The sequence below is a fragment of the Sturnus vulgaris genome, chromosome 4 (assembly GCF_052056855.1).
Source record: "Sturnus vulgaris isolate bStuVul1 chromosome 4, bStuVul1.hap1, whole genome shotgun sequence".
NCBI lineage: Eukaryota > Metazoa > Chordata > Aves > Passeriformes > Sturnidae > Sturnus > Sturnus vulgaris.
The window spans coordinates 23,033,447-23,052,320 of record NC_142246.1 but is presented as its reverse complement, the minus strand read 5'-3'; the positions used below and the strand labels follow the sequence as shown (position 1 = coordinate 23,052,320).

Here is an 18,874-nt window from a genome sequence, read left to right as displayed (position 1 = left end):
AATGGGAGCAGGCCTTTCTATGTTCAAAGTGAATATTTGTTGTTTCTAGAGAGCATATTTCAGTTGCTGTAAGGAGCAGCAAGAAATAGTTTATTAAATTTTAATATATATTGTGTTTAAGTATTAAGAACAAAGTCAAAATCAGCTTTAATATTTCATTTGCTGGCACATAAATGTTCTTAGCCATCTTTATTGGCATTTGGGGTTTTTTCATCGTAAGAAATTTTATTTCAGAACTTTCCTATTCATAGTCATTTGTAAGAATTTTGATAAGTGCTTTTGCAGAAATTTTGTATCCAGAATGGCTTTCAGGACTGGAGCCCACTCTTTTTGAAATTTAATTTGTTTAATATTTTATTGACACATTCTAAAAAATAAGACTGTAGGAAAAGCTATTACTTGTAAGTAAACTCTGACTGCATGTTAAATAGCAGAAGATCAAAACAGCAAGCAGAAAGATCAAACTTCTGAGTGCATAATCAAATGTACAATGTTTTGGGCATAGAAATGTTCAGTGTAGGAAACACGCTTTGAGGGGTAGCATAAAAGATGTAGCATTTGCTGAAGCAGCACTAGCAGACAAGAAAAAGGCATTTGGAGACAAAACAAAAGGAGACCACAAGCTGAGAAAATCATCTTGTTGAGCTGGAAACTGCACTGCACCTCTTCTCATGTATACATTAGCTCACAGTCCTTGCATTCATCCTGGTAAAATCACCTGTTGCTGCTGAGGTGAGAAATACCAAAGCCATTCACTGACTGCAAAAGCAACTTTCCCTGTTTATGAGTTTGCCATCACGAGAAAAAAAAGCAAGGGGATCACATTGCTGCTTAGGTGGATTAAGTGTTCATGAAGTTGATGAAATCCCAGTTTCTGGTGAGAAATTCTTCCAGAAGTTGTTGCACATGAATTTCATTTATTAGTTATATCTCCTAGTCCAAGAACCTGTATAATAAAACGTATCAGATCTGTTGTGAAAGGTAGTATTTCAATTTTAAAATACTGTAGAAATGTGTATTTCCCTGTGTTTTTGATCTGTTTGAACTCCAAAATGGTATGCAGGCCCTCCTTTTAACTCTTCTGCTTGTACTAATTTATTTGGGTAGTTTCTGCTTTGGAAGATGAAGAGATTTTCTAATAACACACAAGTAGATGATTTTCTAAGCTCTGCCATAATGAAAGATTGATGAAATACAGAGATCTGCTGATGAAAGTTTAATCTGAGGATGTGGCTGCTAACTCACCTCAGGCAGAAGCGTCTTCCAGGAGACTGTAATCACTTTCTGCATAGGTTACACTGTTATCCTGACCTTTGGAGTTTCTTATTTAACTGTCTTCTTATTTTGTGTTTCATCCCTTGTTTTCAGTTGATCAGTCAGTAAAATATGTTTGATTTAAAAAGGCCTGGAGTGCATTCATAAAATCATGAACAAAAGCAGATTCCCAAAAGTTGATGGGTATGCATGTCTGTGTACACTGAGATCCTATGTTTGATACCTATATATGGGCATTAAAGGAAAATAAATGTATATGTGCAAGCCTTTGGCAGACTTGGTTTCTTAGGTTATATCTTGGGATTTTTAGAAGTCAAAAACCACTGTCCTTTGTACAGTCTTCCTCTCCTGCTGCACTGAAAACAGTCATGATGATTCATTTAGTATTATTTGTAAATGAGAGCAGTCCTTGCAGTTGCACAAATAGTTTGATTTCAAGATCAGTTGGGTCATGGTCACATGGAGGTGTCACAGGTGTATCAGTGAATAATTGTCAGTGCTGTATTTGCTTCTTAACAAGCCATACATGCCATGTTTTTCTCCTTGTCGTTAAAAGTGTGTTCACAGCCTCAGCCCACTGAGGCTATAAAAGGGCTGCTCTTTTCACTTGTGAGCTGCAGACTGTACATTAATCATTCCTTAGGCTGGGTTTTGTCTCTCCTCCTGGACTGCTGGTGCATGCCCTTTGCTTTCTGAGCAGCTCACTAACAAGGAAGAGAGAAAAAGCAATGGCCCATCAGTTTTGTAAAAGAGATTCTGTTAACACATTTCCCCGACTCCTCCTTTAGCTTCATTGCTCTTCCACCAGTCCAAAGCCCACCTCAAGTTTTAAAAATCTACAGAACTTTAATTACCTGGAAGATCACAGTTTCTTCTCTCCCGGTGGCTTCATACAACAGCAGCATATCCAGCTGAAGTATTCTGTGGTTAGCTGGCAAGGAGAGCTGCTGGTGAATTCAGGTGACATCTTTGATGGGACTGAATATGGAACTGGATGGGGTGTGCATCTGGTACATTGGACATAACATATAGCATGTGTCCATTCATCCACTAGCTTTGTCACCACATAGAGCAGGTTTGTCTTCTGTGTATGGTTGGTGAGTTTTCCTCACAGACAGAGGAGGGAGCCTGGTTGCTTTTGGTTCTTAGACGATGGCAGAGGCTCATTCTCTGATATTAAGGTTTTCTGACCACAGACATTCTGACTGGATGATGTGAATGTATTGTGCTCCTTCCTCTGCCCTAATAATGCCCATTTTATCAGATGGGGATGTCCATTGCCCTGCTTCTCTGAACTGCTTCTGTTTTTCTGCTGCCTAGACAGAGGAATAAAATGAAGCTGAGATTCCAAAAAAGGGGAGGAAGGCAGACAGAGCCTTGAAGAAAGTAGAACAATGGATGCACCAAAGATGAGGCTCAAGCTCAAGAAGGGGAGAGCAGGCAACTAAATTAATAGATGCCCCGGGTCAGATGGATGTAATCCTCTGAGGCTGAAAGAGAAAAGGGTCCTGATAACAATATAAATTATCTGAGCTCCATTATCTCGGGAGCTGCTAGGACAAGAGAAAACTTTTGGAGTGATATAACAAAAAAATATGACAAATCTGTGGAAAATGAGGAAGATATGGTGTAAAGTTATGGCTCCAATTCCTCAGAATATGGGAATTAAAAATAGTGTGCTGTCTTGTTTCTTCCATGGTTAACAGAAATGTCTGGGTTTCAAAGGTGTTTAACACCTGTGCTGTCCACTGACTTCAGCAGGATCTCTGCACATTTAGTGTCTTTGAAAATCAAGTGTCTAAATTCAGTTTTAGTGGCTTCTAGCTGCATCATTCAGGGAGATGTTTAATTTTTTTTTGATTGCCTTCCCTCTGAGGTGATGATTGAATGTGCTGTGAGTCTTTCTTCAATTCTATGAGAGAAGCTTATCAAACTGTACAAGATAATGAATAATAAACTTTCTCTTCTGCATTAGCAACATGGTCAAGAAAAGCAGAAAATAAAATAAATTAAAACTGAAATGGTGTTTGCACCTGCTCTTCTGAAAAGATAACCCCTCTCAAAGAATGTGTAATTTCAGCTGAGCTCTTCAATCTCTGAAACACCATTAATCAATATCGCCTATTCCCTTCGGTCCCTGTAACCTTGGAATAAGGACAAAACATACTGTAAGGAATCTCATAAATGGGGCATAGGTGAAGGATTACACTGGAGGAAAAGGATTTTACTGGCTTTTCTGACCTCTCTTCTTAGCTGGGTTTTTACAATTATCTTCTGCTTTTTCTTCTTCCCCAAGCCAGATGCATTTGAAGATCCTTTTCTGTATATTTTGGCAACATTTTCTCTTCTCACTAAGAAATAGTTTAGGTAGTTATTTATGCAAAACTCCCCATTTATATCCATGAGTTCTGGCATTATTGTTTGGAGGTTCAGTGTGTTCTAGGAAGGAGTAATGAAACAATACAGCTGTAAAAGGGGGAATCCAGTCAGGCCTACAGAATTAATGTATTTTAAAGCAAATACAGTCAAGTGGGTGCAAAAAGCTGCATGTGTACATTAGTACTCTGATTCATTAAACTGGTTTATTTTAGCTTTGGAGTTTAACATTAAAGACACTGAAGATGCATTTAAATAGGCCAGTATTAACTTGAAATATTATGTAATTTGAAACACCTGTAGTTTTGCATCAATGGTTTTCTGTTGCTGGTGGCTTCAGCTGGGGCAGCATCCCTCTATCCTTTCTCAGTAATATCACTAATGAGATGAAAAATTATTATATAGAAACACAGAATCGGTTAGGTTGGAAAAGATCTCTGAGGTCATTGAGCCTAACCTTAGAGCAATCACCACCCTGTCAACTAGACTGTGGCACCAAGTGACACATCCTTTCTGTCTTGAACACCTGCAGGGATGGTGACCCCACCACCTCCTTGGGCAGTGCATTCTAATGTCTAATCACTCTTTCTGGGAAGAAATTATTCCTGATCTCCAACTTTTTAAAATAGCACTTGAAATTATTCAATTGTACAAGTTTCAGACAAATGATATATCTAGGTATGGACTACAAATAACCACTGCAATATAGTCAGGTTGTCTCAGTAAGATGGCATATTGACTGAGTCCCTGGCTTAAAGCCTTTATACAAATTTGTGCTAGAGAATCTAGCATTCCCTGTTATTTCAGCTATTAAACTCAAACACTTTAGGATACAGCTAGAGTAATCCATGAATTTAAGTGGCTATCACAGACATCCCTTGAGAACACCTGAGCTGCCTGTGAAAGTGTCTGTGGCTTGGGAGAGCTACTGACTGCCAGTTTGGGGTGAAAATATGAGTTCTACTACTATTCTTTTCACTGCATGTTAATCAAGCAGATGCTGTGTCTAGACTGGATTTTTGTTAAGTAACTGCTGCTTCAACTCTGTGGCAAAACAGTGATGCAAGTGATGCAAAAAGCAGCTGCTGTCCACTCTGTAGCTGTCAAGAGAAAACATCCATCTTACTTCCAGACTCTCTACAACCCTCCTAGATTTCAATACCCAGTTGGAAGCCTTGGTCTTATCTCACAGTCAAAGATGGTTTAAACTTAGTTTGTTTACTTTGTGTGGTCATCACTTGGGTGCATCCACCTTCTGTTCATTCCTCTCCAAGGAGGCTGTGCAAACAAAAAATAGCATCTTCCTTCCCAAACTGGTTGGAATTAATGGAAGGTGCCCTTCATTCACCCCCTTTATCTTCAGCAGTGCTGAAGATTACACATCTTAATTACACATCTCTTAGGAGCTATATCAACATAGGAACTGTGTATGGAGGGAGCCACCTATGGAATAAATGGCTGACAAATAATTAAATAACACTTTTCTTAAAAGCAAAACAAAAAAAAAACCTCAATAGCAACTTTTTTGTATTCTTTCATCCTCGTCTCAAGATGTTTTCTAGTCTAAGGTCTCTGTAGCAGATGAGAGAAAACCAGATTAGTCCAGTAGTGATTTTACTTTGTTAGTCTAATGTATATTGAAGCTGTTCAGTTAGTATTAAGGTGGACATATAAAAAAAACTTCTGAGAAGAAAGCCAAAGAAAGCATAGGCTGTTGAAGAAAAGAGCAATGTTTTACAAAAATTGTGCCAAGAATACTTACTAAAAGCTTGCTGGCTAAAAGTCCATAAATCTCTCTGCAACTTTGAATGTAGTATGTTTGTATGAGCAGTAAAAGACTCTTCTGTTGTGTAGTGGTTCACTTGAAAATGTCAACCTTTTGCAAGATATGTAATTATTTTAGTTACTGTTTTCTATTTTAAGTAAAACTTTGACTTCATAAAAATTGTTACTTGTCAAATAATTTCAGAAAAAATAATTGAGAGGAAAATATTATTTTGTGCAGCAGAAAGTATTTAATTCAATTTTCTCACTGTTATGCTAGTTAATAAAATATGGGACATTCATAACATTCTAATGTAGCAAATTAAAAAGCAAAAGTACAGACAGAAAGTGACCTTTATAGCTCTTCTTCCTGTCCAAACATCTTATTGTACTGGTGGGTTAGAGAGAGAGTAGGATGTTTCAATATACACCTTTACTTTGCAAGTATTTATAGCCACCTACACTAAAACACTTTGGATGTTTGCATGAGTGTTTTCCTGATATCAAGAGGATTTGTGACATGTCTATATATTTGTAGACCACTGAATGTCTTCTGACATCTGCTATATGCAATAGTAAAACGAGGTACAGACTTTGACCTGTGTCTCTCTCTATGCACAGTCACAAACTCGACTACCTGCACTTAGATAATAATTTGAAATAAGAGGATTCTCTTGCTATCAATTTAGCACTTCAATTATTTGTCACATCTATCCCTGGATGCTTTTTCACATTTGTTGCTAGATGACTGCAATTCAAATATTTATATGAAGTGCATTTTTATGTTAATCATAGCATATACTGTCTTATTTATTCCATATATTTAGAAAGCATCTTCACTTCAGGATTTTAATTCTGAGAATAATATGTTGGCTTCTTTCGTAGGGAAAAGGGCCTTTGTTCATCAGGGGTATTCAGCACAATTTGGCCTCTGGCAATGGAGGTAGATTGCTTGCAGAAGCCTCTTTGAGATGTGCAGATTGATTAGCAGAAGTTTAAACACTAATTTGACCAAATGAAAAGATTTTTGTCAACCGATAATTCAAGTGTCTTAAACGTTTAAGGATTTATTTACTGACTGGCTTGGTTTTGTATTTATAAATTGTTACATTAACATCTGTATTTTTATAAAGAAATTTGAGCTTAGTGACATTGAAAAAATCGTGTGTATTATGATATAATGACAGTTATCTTCACACAAATGCTATTTATCTTAATCCTATAAAAATTATTTCAGTTTCTAACCTGAATGTATTTAATGTATTAAACACAGAACTCAATTATCTCTAATATTTCAGTATTTTACTGCTTGAAGTTTCCATCTCCGCACCTTGATTAATTTCAAAGTTGGCTGGACATAGACTTGAGTCCCCTGAGTTGGACCAAATTCCCCTTATAACTGATGAGAGGTTTTTTATTAGCTTCACCATGAGTTGAGTTAGTCCATAACTTACAGAGGACCTGAAGACTGCTCAGCAAAATCAATGTAATACCTCTGGGAGCACCAGGATAACAGTAAATGTTATTCCTTTAGCAGAATTAAGTTTCTCACACAAGCACAAAATAGCAGGAGGAAAAGTAAGGAGCCTACTATGGTTTTTAAAAGGGTATGAAAGAGTTAAAGGTCTGCAAGGTGGCTGTCTTCAGTATTTGATGTAGTATTCTCCTAATCTATGTTTAACATCAGTTAAGTGAGTTTTTCCACTTCAGACAAGACCCTGTGAAAGTCAGCTTGCCTGTGTTCTGGGGTACCTCATACTGACACAGCAGTGGTTGTAATGATGCTGTATTTGCCAACAAGATGCAGAAAGAGGTACTGTCGATTATTTACAGAATTATTTTTTAGTAGCTTAGATTGGAAGGGTCCTTATGGCAGACAATATCAGAGCAATGCAGGTCCTTCCTTTGGCAAGCTACCTCAGGTGTAGTTCAGTTTGCTAAGGATGTATTGACCTGCATTTGCTTTGCAGTTGTGTTTCATCAGTCTTTCTACATCGATTAAGTTTATTTTCTGCCTGTTCTTTTTTTGCAGTATCTGAAGAACCTAAAGAAACGTCATATATGTATCTCCAACAATGGAGATATGTGTTTTAGATTGATACCCACACGCACAAGAAAAATTACTAAGTTTAATTTTTTCTCTTTTTTATTTGGAGAACACTTGTGTGTATTTATTTAGGAAAATAGCTTTTCATCTCTGCTTTTACTCAACCACCATCAGGAACATAATGAAATGAATTAGACAAAGCAAACTAAGCAATTGTTCTTGCCCTCTGTTCATTTATACATACATGGCTTCAAGGGCCTTAATGTAAAAAAGACAAACAAAGCTCTTCTGGAGTATTGCCAACTCAGACATTCACAAATTCTATATTTACTTTCTCACTTTGGAGTCTTTAGGATTCAAGGTAATAGTTCAAATTTTCTTCATCCATCCATGGATTTTGGAAACTCGTTTTGTGATGTGTATGAAGATTATACATAGGAAGATATATCTGCCTGAATCTAGGATTTAAAGCTTCTTAAATGTTTCCTCACTTGCCTCTTACCTTCTCTTTTCGAAAATAATAGGAAATTTCAGATAAATTAGAAGATTGGCACTGCTAATTATTATTAAGTAAACTAATTTTAATAACTAATTACTGCACAGTAATTTGTGATGCAAGTAGATGATCATGATGAGGGGAGGATTTAAGCTCCTAGGTTGTTAAAGACTAAAGAATATTGTAGTGCTCTGAGGTTTGCAAAAAGGACTAATTTTTTTGTTTCCTGAAAGTGTTGAAATGTTTTGTGTCAGAGATAGGATGGATGCTTCAGTACAGCAAAAGGCAGGGCTAGTTTGGGAAGCATTTGTTTCTGTTCCTGTGGGGCAGAAGTGGAGCTTTTGAATGCTGCAGTAGCATGAACTGGGTATCAAACCTGCTCCAGCTTTCAACTCAAGTGTAGGACTGCAAGGGTACAGTTGTGAGCCAGCAGTGTGAGGGCAGCTGCTAGGACTATCTAAAATACACTCTTGACCTCACAGTATGAATATGTTCCTATAATAAAATTCTCTTTTTGTTCAAACTGAAACAAACTGCAACCTGAATCCAATTTCCATACTCATATACTCATTTTCTTTTTCCCTCAAAATTTTGCCTATGTGAAACACTTGGATCTAGTCCTTGCCACATGCTCAGGGTGAATATGAGGCTCTCAGATGCTGATGGTGTGTTTGTTTCTTCAGCCCATCTATAGCTCTGCTAGTATTGCATGGGCTGTGTGTGATGGGATGTTTGGTATTTCACTCTGAGGTACAGATTCTGGCCATGCAATGGGAATATTTGATCAGTTTAGGGAGAGCATGATCCCACCCATGTCTAGAGGATAAGCTAGTTTCATTTACTCAGGTGCTCTGCTGTTCACTGGCAGTTTAACCAGAGAATTGGGCACGTCAGTGCTACCAAGTGCATGGAGATCTGCCCAGATTCTTTACAGTGTTAAATACCCATTCCTCATTGTGAGCCTGCCTGAGCCTCATCCCCAGTGAGGAACATAGCAGCTTGGGAAATAGACCCCAGCTGTGGACCCATGAGAGGGCAGCACATGATAGCTGGGAGAGCCTTAGAACAACATAGATGTTATTTATACACCAGGCATGCCCCAAAACACCCCTTCTACCCTCATTTGGCACTTCTGGCAGTTGAAGGAGTTGAATTTGTCAGCTCTTCATGAGCTGAGAGCTCTCCTGGGCTGTTTTCACCTTGCCAGAGCTGGCTGCTTGTGATGTTTTTGTCAGTGTAAATCTGACCCATTACTTACTGTAATCTTATTTCTTTTGCAGCCTGCAGGTAAATTGCAGAACAAAGATTTTTACTGCCAAGGGATTTGGCTGTAAGTTTGCAGAGCCTGCCTGGCAGTGGGAAATGAGACTCAGTGTGGTGTTTGCCCTGGAAATTTTTTCACTGTGTTTTTGGTAGGAGTTGTTGCTAGGGAGAGCTTGTCAGCCAAACTTGGCATCCAGTGGGGAGTTTTGTCACTTCCAGGACTGGTCTCAAAGCTTATTGATGATTATTCTTTACAATACAGTACATGAAAGAAGACTTCTGTGTGAGTTTCACCTTTCATTTTCTGAATAAAGATACTTGGCCAAGCAAACTGGAAGAAATCAGAAACCAGATGCTACTAGCATTACCCTGAAGCCTATAGCTAAAACTTTTAATTCATGTTTGAATTCACATTTTTGGGTGTGATTGAGAATTGGTAAAGCTAAGTTTTGCCACAGCAACACAGTTGTAGTTATTAAGCAAATTGTGCACAAATGGGAAGAGATTTGGCTCAGATTGTTTTTCATTTTCAGAAACTGCCTGCAGGTCAAACCCTAGGAGATTTTCCTATATCTGTTGGTTGAGGTAAATCTGTTGCCCTTTTCACATCTAGCAACTAGAAGTAACAAACTTGGAGGAACAGAGGGTGTGGGGCAAGGGAAGATGAAATGCTGCAACCAGGGCAGGTTTTTCCTTGAAACACGTTTGTATCTAGCCATGTCATTACTGACAGGTGCACAGGCAGTAAGTGTGGCATCTAACAAAATATCAAAACCAACACAGATTAGAATTTAACCCTAGTTCACTTTTTGAAAAGCCAACTAATAACTTGAAAACTGAGATTTAGTTTTAATTATACTTTTTTTACAGGTTTATAAAGTTTTGCTGAATCTCTTTTTCTCTCTTCATACTGAAGGAGTATCAGAGAAGAGCAGTTCTCTCCCACAAACTGTTCCAGCATATTAAAATGGCAAAATCTGGCTTGTCTCTTTAGAAGCATTTTAAGTAGAATTCTGACATTGTTCTGAGTGCTGTTGTTTGGCCAGCTGGAAGGCTACCATATCCTCTTGTGTTACTTACCAAGACTAAAAGAAGACAACAGCAATGAAGAGTGTTGTTGTGATAGTTAATAGTTATCAAATTAATTGTGTCCTCATTTTCAAATGTAAAGAAGTTACATTGAATGCATATTGGAACCTAGATTATAAATGTAATGCGTTTATATTTTACTGCATTAACCAGTTTCAGGTGCTACTTTGTTTGCCCATAAAAATGCCCCTTTCTTTCCCCACAAATGAATTCCACACTTATGTCAAGACTTTTGAGGATTTGCCTGGACAATGCAAAAATTATTATGTGACTTTGAATTCTTCTTAGCACTGGGCATTCAGCATATCCAAGAAGGAGCTGGAGCTGTTTTATCTTAGGCAGCATCAACAGATTTGTTTATTAAATTCCCTCCTGTTACTCCCTGGAAATCAGTGGAAAGCTTTTGGGATGGCACAGGTTATTGCTTGAGCATAACTGGTCCTGCCAAACTTTATTGATGATAAGCTGGAGAAAAGGAAGGAAGGAAGGAATCCTACTAGCCTCTCGGTTTATGTAGGTGGTGAAAAAAACATCCTGCTCCTTATGCATCTATGTGGCTGAAAGAAGTGACTGCCAGAAAATTGTCCTTAACTGCTTTTCACCCTCTCAGCTCTGCTGGTGGAAATATCCGTGGTCATGTTCCTTGCCCTACTTTCACTCAGGTTGGGCTCAGATGATTTAAAGAGACTTGTTGGCTTATTTTCCTTGGAGATGACAGGTGTGATCCCACAGATAGCTCTGCTGGCACGTTTGAAGGAGAAATTCCCGTGGATGGAGAAGAGTGACTTGCAGGGTGGTGGTGACCTGTGTCCTTGCAAACTTGGGGTTGTTTCTTGATCAGAGCTTGTCTTCCCCCTGCATTGAGGAGAAGTGATGTGCAGTGCTGCAGGTAGCTGTGAAAGCTGAATAACCTGGAATGAGGTTTAAGCCCTGATACATGTTAAGTGCTGTCTCTGCCAGAAACAGCTCTTTGTTGCTGATTGAATACATTTAATGAGGAGTTTTGATAAAAACTAGAGCTCCGGGAACCTTTAGTACAAGCAACACCTCTAAATTGGTTTGCTATTACTGCATGTGCCAGTTCTGGAAAATCAAATTACTGGCGTGTTTGTTTTTACAGCTCAAGGATAAATCTCACTTCCAGCATAAGCAGATGTAATTTCGTTGAAGTAAATGCAGTTGTTACTTGTGTCTGAATTTTTGGATTTAGCTGTAAATCTTTGTTGCCTTTTAAAGGAGACTTTCTTTCTCTGTTGCGTTCAGTAGGTAGTGAATGCTTTGCAGAGGTTTTGGAAAATTAAGAGGGGCAGACTCCCTGTGCACTTCAGCTTTCCCCAAAAGATTACTTCTGTCACAAAAGATTAATCTTTGAAGTTTACTGGCTAGAAACACAATGCGTAGCAGCGGGGATTGGTTAGTGGGGGAGGAGAGACACAGAGGTGTCTCTTCCGCGGGTCCGAGCACACGGAGCGCCAAGTGGGAGAAGGGATGGGAAGGGAGGGAAAGACACAGCCCTGAGAGCAGCACCCACGGGCTCACAGCTGGAGCCGGCAAACACAAGCATGCACAGTCCGTGGGGAGAGTGGGAGCTGACATGATGTGCTTCAATTCGATGCAAAATGAATGAGCTGCTGTTCTCAGGGGTTTTTGGCCCCCGTCGTTGAAGTACAAGCACGCGGCTGCATCAAGTGCACTTGCAGCATCTGATGCCTGGATACACACTCACCGAGACGGGGACCAGTCACAGCATTGACTTGGGTGTTCTCTGTGACGTGCTTGGCATTTAATTCCTGTTTGCTGCAACAAAAAGGTAAGAAACTTAAAAAGTGACGAGAAAAAAACCTCAGCCCTTCCTCCTTCCATCCCGCAGACAACAGTTTTGCATTAGTGTAGCCTTTGTCTCGAGCTGTATTTTCAAAGCTATGGTCTATTAGTCTAAAGCTACTGTGTGGATGCCTGCAAGGCAAATTACAGCTCCTAGTGTGACAAAGGCAAGTCAGATTTCTTTTCTCCAAGAGCTGACACTTAACAACCTTCAGGAGAGCACTGTAGCAGAAATGCTGGACTGTGTGCTGAGCAGTAAGTATTTGATGCTGTTCTCCCTCTCCTTCATCCCTTCAGATGTTGCTCATTTGAGCAGTAAGCTAACTAATGGACCCGATGATTAATAGGTTTGGGGGACTGTGTTCAGCTCAGAATTACATGTTCCTAAACTGGCTGTGGTTACTGACTGCATACTGGCCAGCCTGATTCTGTAAAGGCTGATCATAATTTGTTTTTCCTGGTAAAGCCATGTTAATGTATGAAAAGATGCTGTAGTTAAGAACAGCAGAAACCTCATTTGCTAAAGCAAAGAAAGCTCTGTGTATTTTCACTCCCAGCATATGCCACCTGTATAATTATTTATGTCTAATTCCCTGCTAACTTCTAGCTAGACAGTCTGGGCTTTCTTTTTTCAGCCCAGAGTTGTTCAATCTTCATTGTCAATCTGTGTAAATCTTCAAAAGGTGTGAACATGTTTAATAGCAAAAGTATTGCAGTATATGTGGATATACATGCATGTTAAATATATTTAGTTGAAGTGAAATGGTTAGCAGCTTTTTTGACAGAAGAGGAAACTTCATGATTAAATGTGATCCATTCCCTTGAGATCTCTGTGCTTGCTTAATCTGAATTTATAAATTCAGCAGGAATTGTAGCAGGAGAAATTTCATTGATTTGTTAATTGATATATAGCTTTGAATCCTTTATTATGCTAGGTGTATGGGGTAGGAAGAGAGACAAACACATTTATCTTTTTCTTTAAACTCAGCAGCTTCACTCTTCAATTAGGTTTCTTACATGTTATGGAACCTCGTTGCTCTCCCTGTTCTGTGCAGTAATTTTTGCTTTCTTAAAGGATAATAGCTGAGTCTGTGAGGAGAGTACAAGATCTGTTTCATCTTTTAAAACGATGGCTTTAATTATATTCTTGTAGCTGTTGTTTTGTAGTAATTATAGCAACTTGTGAGTGAGGAAAAGAACATTATTTGGCCCTGGAGCATTTCTCAGTAAAAAGTGGCGTATTTATTTTCATAAGGATTTAAAAGAAAGATAGGGAAAGATTGTGCAGTTTTCTTATGTAATACCAGTTATAATTTTTAAGGGTGGGGTTTTTTAAGTTTAATTTTTTTTAAAAGTACAGGTTAGTTTTTCCTTTTACAACAAGTGGATGTATATACATAAACCCTACATTTTAAACATAAATCAGTTGTAATATAGATGGAGAGCAAACCATTTGAATTAGTATTTTAGATAACCAAGGTGTCTATTGAAAGTCTGTGGTATTTCTTTTATTGTTGCAGTCTGTTAGGAATTCAGCAAGGCTTTCTGATTCATCATTCACAGTTTCCTGTATTTCATGACATGAAGTAAAACTGTTATAGTGGACAAAGTTCTGATGCAGTTGATACTAGAGTGCTAGTATTGATTCAACTACACTGTAAAGCTTAAATTGGTTTTAGAGTGCAGACTTTGCTTCAATGTTTAAGCTGAGATAGATAACCTTATTCTTTGGATAAAGTTAATATAGGTCGACCTCTGGAATTTAACAGTTCTAAATCAGGGATATCAAGTCAGTAAAAAGTGTTCTGTTTCATTATGCCACATCCAGTCTTTCCTCAAACACCTCCAGGGATGGTGACTCCACCACCTCCCTGGGCAGCCCATTCCACTGTATAATCACCCTTTCTGTGAATAACTTCTTCCTAAATGTCCAACCTAAACCTCCCTTGGTGCTGCTTAAGGCTGTGTGCTCTTGTCCTACTGCTGGATGCCTGGGAATATCCAACCAATCTGTCCTAAATGATGCTCTAGTGATTTGAGGGGAAGGTGGCTGCTGTTCAACATTCTTTTCATGCTCCCAGAAATGTGTTTGTTTTCCCTAACAAGCCAACATTTCCTCATGAGAGGGAAATGATCTGCAGTGTATTATGAAAGATGTCTCTGGTTTACATCAGGAGAGGAGGAACCTGGGGTGCCCATGTGCTCCAGAGGGCTCTAAGTGCACCCACTCTTTAATCTCAGGTTTTCAGTCACTGAGTGTGTGCAGGTGAGGGAAACCATGAAGGAATGGCAAAATGACCTGAGGTTGCTTATTTATGGAGAGGACTGAAGAATAACAAGGAACCAGCTTGGCTGTCAGATGCCAATGTGATGTCAGATACCAAACTATGAAACTTTCATAGTGTGGGTGCTAGATTGATATCTGACAGAATACCTAAAAGTCCCAGTAAATGGGGCTTACTGATTCAGAAAGTCTGTACTCTAAAACAAACTCTTCTTTTAAGAGTACAACTTAGTCTTTATAAAATGTGAATTTGTCGGGTGCTTAATATTTTCTTTTTATTTTAAAAATAGAATCTGATTAAGTTATAGTAGTCTTCATAATATATAATTAGCAACAGAATACTAGATCAAGCCATCAATTTTTCAGCAGAGCTCTTCTTTGCTACCAGTGGAGAAATGCTTAAAAATTGATGGCACAATCTGGCCCACAACAAACAGGGGATTCATGCAGAAAGCATTAGTTGTAATTCTACTCAGTCTCCATCCTGGTGGTGGCAGAAACTCAAGACCAGTCTGCTGGAATAGTCTGCAGTTTCAATACTTATTGGGAGACAAAAGGCTTAAGGACTACTTAAAAAAAACAAAAGCAAACCACAAACAAAAAAACCCCTCAAACAGAAAAAACCAAAACAAAAACAGAAACAAAAAACCCACACACAAACAAACAAAAAACCAAAACAAAAGCACCTAAAAAAACCCCAAACTGTTAAAAAGCTACCAAACCCTCAGAAAAATTATAAACCACAGCTATTTTCCTTTCATTAAAAGGAAACTTTTCTCTAAAAAGTGAAGGACATAATCATTCTGTAAGCAACAAGAGGCTTTCAAATGCACAGAAGTGAAGGCTGTTTCCTTTATTTTTCATGTTGTGTTGTTGAGGTGTAACTACATTTTACATAGGGATTTTGTTGCATTGAGTGTGACTAGACTTTGTAATTACAAATTAGAGAACCAGAATAGAGCCTCTTCTGTGCCTCAGAGGATGTGCTCAGGCGAAACTGTAAATAAGGATGAAAGGCTCATGCAACGGATTGTAATTTTTAATCAAGTTAAATATGTTTTACTCCATTAAAACTCTACAGTAATTGACAGCAAAGACATTTCAGCTGGTTGTTATCTCTTAGGAAGAGAGATGGTCAGGGCTGCTCTGGTGTGTACAGTCCCATGTGAAAATGTTGAAGGACCATGGAAGTTGCAGGGCAGACCTTTGTACTTCCTTATGGTGTATGTTAACACATGGCAGCCTTTTTCTGATCTGCTTAAAAAAGACAACTGAGGAAGCTGCAGTATGCCAGACTCCAGGGGAAGCTACAGGAATGAAGAGGTGTGAAGTGTTAACAGTGTCTTCACAAAGTTGGCTGAATGCATCAGTCACAAAAATGGTTGGGCTGTAGATCTCTGCCAGGTACAGGGGATTAAACTCCCAACACTCTCCCAGGCTTATGTGCAGTGCAGTGCCACACTAAAACATCATCCAAGCACGAGAATATCACCTTGATCCTTAAATACCTTTTTGGAGGTGACAAAAACAAAACCTGTCAGGTTTCTTGATGTGGTTTGCTCTCCTTCACATTGCAGTCTTACAGTGGCCCTTGTTGAAGTAGAAGACACAACAATAGCAACTGTGGAGTATTTGGAGTCCAGGACAACTCCTGCTGTCCCAGCCACAGGGGTAGACGTGTGGGATACCTGGGCTGTTGAGACTCTTGGGCATGTTGTTTCATCCCTGCCACCTTCCTTCTTCCCTCTCGAGACAGTCCCATAGGTTGGTCATCTGTGTAAACACAGCATCACCATGTCCATCAGTACAGCACATCTCAGATCTGTGCTTTGAGGTGTTTCTGTTACAGAGTCAAGGGAAAAGAGTTGCCCTGGAATGAACTGCAACAGGTCAGCTAGAACCAGCTCCTGCCCAAAGCTGGGCAGGGCTCAGGATTAACTCAGAGCCACTTCAGGTTGATATTTACAAGGCTCCAAGAACAGATTGCACAGCTTCTTAGAGTGTGTATGTCTGGGTTTACCCACTGTCTTGGCAAAGAAACATGGGTTTGCTCTATTTTTTAAACCCTCCCATGAGCAAGTGGGAGACATTAATTTGATCCTCTCCCATTACCTTGTCCTCAGGCTAAACAAGCCCACCTCATCTCCAAGCTAAAAAAGCATGGGTCCTACAGCCTTGGTTGCCCATGGCTGGGCTCACTCCAGTTTGTCACTCTCCATGGACTTGCATGCAGAAGTGGAGATACAGCATCATGAGCACCATGTCCAATGTGTTTATTCACTTCTCAGTGAAATCTCCATCACCCTTCTGCTTGTGGGATGGGCATAGCGCATCAATGGTCAGCCCCCAGGATACAGTTTGCATCAGTCACTGATGTACAAAACCTGGGACTGAAAGAAGGAATGGTCTTCTACTCAAGCAGTGCCCCATCAATTACAGCACTCTTCAGCTCTTGCCTCCACTGCATCCCTGGGTTGGGGACTCTCTAGAGGAAAGCAGGGATCAGGGAGGCAGATGTCCTTCCAGTACTGCAATGCTCTGTCCCTAAAGGCACTAATCAGAAAACAACCTGGAATAAATGAGCCTGGCAGAAGTGATGGGGAGGAAGAGACTGTTACCACCTTCCCTGGAAGGCAGTGTCCTCTCAGGGTTTGCTCCAGGAGGGGGGTCCTTTCTCACACTTCTGCAGACTGGAAGGTCATGGGCTGTTTTTCTTGGTCTTGGCCTTTTCCCCTCAGAAATGAATCTCAAATCCTGTGTAGCAGCCTTGACACAATTTTCTGGGGATTGTCTTCCCGGGTTGCTGGCAGGCTCTGGCTTGACCTGTTTTAACTCAGTCAGCTTGGAAAGGAATATTTAGGGCACCACACCAAAGCACTTGTACAGCTGCTCTTGCAGCATTTCTGGCACTAAGAGCAATCAACTAAATCTGCCACTTGAACTGAAACTTTCCATGTCTACTTTTTAGTACTACTTGGGGCAATTTTTAAAAAAATTGTTTATTTAAGTTTAAAGGTAAATTATTCAACCATATTTGAGCTACTAGAATGTAAAGAGAATACAGGCAAATAGTCTTTTGTATGAAAATAATTAATGAGTTACGTGACACTCTGAGAAGTTGTTGGGTTAATTGGAAAGCTGTAATTAGCTGGTTAGAAGCAGGAGGTAGCCTCCCCCGATTCATATGCATGCCACGGCAGCCAGAGCCCCACTCATTTCTCACTGCCTGAGGAAGTCCAGCAGCTCAACTGCTTATTTTGTCTCACCTTCCTGAATTTCCTTCAGTGCTCTTTTCTCTGGGCTGGCAGCTGCAGTGGTGATTGTTCTGTACAGTTGTATCTTGCATAACAATTGGGGAATTAACAGATCTCCCTTTCAGAGTTTGCTCCAGCAGGTCATGTTTTGTGTCTCTAAGACATTTCTTTTCTTGTCCTCCCTGCAGTATGTTGTGTCTAAGATACAGGACGGTTTCTCCAGTATAATGCTTTTTTTAAGAGATGGAAATCTTTGTTTGTCCACTTCACATAAAGCCAGTGATTAATGGACAAAGAAAATCGCATATGCTTTACTTCTCATACCACTTAGAAACACTGTGTTTTCTCAGAAAGTGAAAGTGATACTACTTTTTCAATTCTGATTTTCGTATTGGCACTGACATATAGTATCAATGGTGTTTAGGTTTGAAAAACTTCCAATATTTGCAATTTGATATTTTAACCCTTTATTTTATAAAATTATAGCAATAGTGGAAGTACTTGCTGATTGTGCCAAGCCCAGTAGAAAGCCCATACAGCTGAAGCAAAGGGATGGGTGGGGTTTTGGCTGGGGGGATCCACACAGGTCACCACTGGGTATTAGAAAGGGGAAACTCCCAGTTCAGTGTATGACAGGAGTGGAGCAGAGCACCATGTGTTTCTTCTTTACAATGAAGCTAAGTTTCATGCCTCTGTTGTTAAATTTCTGGGGAAGTCCATTACATTTGTAAATATAGATCATTTTTCCAACTTGGCTGCTTTCATAGAATAGCCCAGATTGGAAGGAATATGAGAAGACCATCTGATCCAGCCATTTATGGGAAAGGGAGCCTATATGAAATAGTCTAGCACCCTGTCCAGTGAAACCTCCTGTGATGGGAGCTCTGACATGTCCATGGAGAGGTTATTGCAGTGAATTCCTGTTTGTCACAAGGAGCCACATGGAGATTATTACAAAGGACAGCAGGTGCAAGTTACAGCAGGAAAGGTTTCATCTCACCATGAGAAAAAATTAAATCTCTAGTTAGATGCATACACATCCATTTTGGATGGATGCATTAAGGAACCATATGCATGTTTAGCTAAAACCTGCCTTAGAAAATTTATATTTATATCAGATCTACTCACTAGGCCATTTCTAAGCAACAGATCAATCACTGTAAGCTTGCTGACATGAGGTGTCTAATGGGAATTGAATCACT

General features: G+C 39.5%; 1 protein-coding gene across 13 annotated transcripts in view; it reads left to right on the top strand.

Annotated features, from left to right (window-relative positions):
- The window catches only part of APBB2 (amyloid beta precursor protein binding family B member 2), a 167,105-nt gene that overhangs the window by 129,703 nt on the left and 18,528 nt on the right, over window positions 1-18,874 (top strand). Inside the window, exon 1 of one of the 13 annotated variants that reach the window (XM_088163306.1) lies at window positions 11,795-12,120. The exons of 11 other annotated variants lie outside the window; for them this stretch is intronic. The gene's annotated coding sequence lies outside the window, so the exon portion shown is untranslated. Of the gene's footprint in view, window positions 1-11,794; window positions 12,121-12,177; window positions 12,390-18,874 lie in introns of those variants that run through there. One more of the 13 variants, XM_088163307.1, reaches the window with a different exon arrangement.